This window comes from Rattus norvegicus, chromosome 1 (assembly GCF_021556685.1).
Source record: "Rattus norvegicus strain SHRSP/BbbUtx chromosome 1, alternate assembly SHRSP_T2T, whole genome shotgun sequence".
NCBI classification, from domain to species: domain Eukaryota; kingdom Metazoa; phylum Chordata; class Mammalia; order Rodentia; family Muridae; genus Rattus; species Rattus norvegicus.
The window spans coordinates 256,024,943-256,026,863 of NC_141534.1; the positions used below are offsets into that span (position 1 = coordinate 256,024,943).

Sequence of the window (1,921 nt, forward strand, 5' to 3'; positions counted from 1 at the left end):
CTCCCAGCAACCCGTTAAAATCAAGACTCAATATGCTGTAATTTAGCAATCAGATTTATATATTAAATTCTCAACCCACGATTCATCCACACAATAAACTCACAACCAATTGATAAAGATACAAACCGCCCACCCAGATAAGATAAATTGACCTACAGAAATCCATCCCTTAAGAAATATTCAGGGGTTGGGGATTTGGCTCAGTGGTAGAGCGCTTGCCTAGCAAGCGCAAGGCCCTGGGTTCGGTCCCCAGCTCTGAAAATAAAAAGAATAGAAAAAAAAAAAAAGAAATATTCATAACTACCTATGGCCATTTAAGACACTCGGATCTGGGTCGTCCTTCTCTGCCTCCATTTTGGTTCTTTCTTTCTTTTTCTTTCCTCTCCCCTTACTAAAACTCTGTGCCTGCCCCACTTTCTCACTGTCCAAATACAGGCCTCGGCTTAACTTGTGCCAGCCCTCATCTGCGTATAGACATCAACCTGCGCTCTCCCTTTGCCTGATGGGTTCCAGGAGTTGAATTCAGGTTGACATGCTTGGTAGCAAGAACCCTCTGTTACCAATCCCAGGAACCCTAAAACTAAAATGAGTAATGTCTGGTTTGGCAGGAACTTTCCGGCTAGCTATAGCTCATTTAAATGATTTAGAGGGTCAATGGCCAACATTAAAAAAAAAAAAAAAAAAAAGGAAAACAAAAAACCCGGTTGGCTCTCTCCTTAGCTTCTCTGTGATAGTCCAACCACTGCTGCCAAGAAGATGTGTGGCGGGCCATCTGCCACAAAGTCGGACACAGCCGAGACGCAGGAGATCGCCGACAAGGTGAAGTCTGGCTTGAAGAGAAAGTCAATCAGAAGTTCAATGTCTTTAAAGCCCCGTCCTTCAAGAGACAGGTAGTGGCCGGCAGCAACTTCTACATCAAGGTTGATGCTGGTCGAGATAAATGTGTACACTTGAGGGTGTTTGAACCCCTCCCTCATGAAAACGAGCCTTTGACGCCATTTTCTTACCATACCAACAAAGAAAAACACGATGAGCTAACCTGCTTCTGATTATTCAGCCCCTTCGCCAAGTACTCTACCTTCTGAATCTGTGTTTGGGACCACGAAATAAACACCCCTCTTTGGTGGAGATGGAGTCCAGCGGCTTCTTTTGTGACTCCCAAACCGCGTTGTATTTTGTTTCTTTCCAAATAATTATTTTCAGAAAACTCTTATATGACCTCTCTAAATATATATTCTAGAGACTAAAACAAACAAAAACAAACAAACAAACAAAACAAAAACCCCAACTATGCTAAGATATTAAAAGTATCAGTGCAGAAGAGCAGCTTAATTTCTTAGTGGCTTAGAACAGCATCTGACTGTTCCACAGAATTCTGCTGGTGTTTGGGTGATTGCTCTGGTTCTCCTGGAATTGCCCTTGGGTCAGCATCCACCTGGAAAGTCACCTGGGGTGATGGTCTGGAAGGTGTCAGTCGCAATCTTGGACCACAGCCAGAGTAGTTGGGATGAATTTCGCAATCTCTCTCTGTTCGAGCTGTTTTCCACTCGGTATCTAATCTTTTGGTAGTTAGGTCCCTGTCACGGTATAAAACGTCAGGAAATGAAATGAAGGCAAAAGAAAGACATGTGAGCTCTTGGGCTGGGGCTTGATAATTTACCTGGCATTGTTTTTGCCGCATTTTCCTTGTCAGAGCAAACTCAGTCATTCAAAGAATTTGCCTTCTTCTTTCTGGGAAGAGTTGTGAAATTTTCATGGCCATAATTTATCACCATTTCAGAAATTTATTGACACACTCAACTTTTTTTTTAGCTGAATTAGCACTGTTCTAAAGTCTAGAATGGAACCATCCCTGGATACCTGGCTGGGTCTCTGTCAGTCATCACAGTATCTACTGAGTTTAAAGGCCTCTGTTGGGTAC

The 1,921-nt window shown here is 42.9% G+C and overlaps 1 pseudogene; it reads left to right on the forward strand.

The window, feature by feature from the left end:
• Positions 1-756: 756 nt before the first annotated feature.
• On the forward strand, positions 757-1,049 carry Cstb-ps1 (cystatin B, pseudogene 1; annotated as a pseudogene).
• Positions 1,050-1,921: the final 872 nt, after the last annotated feature.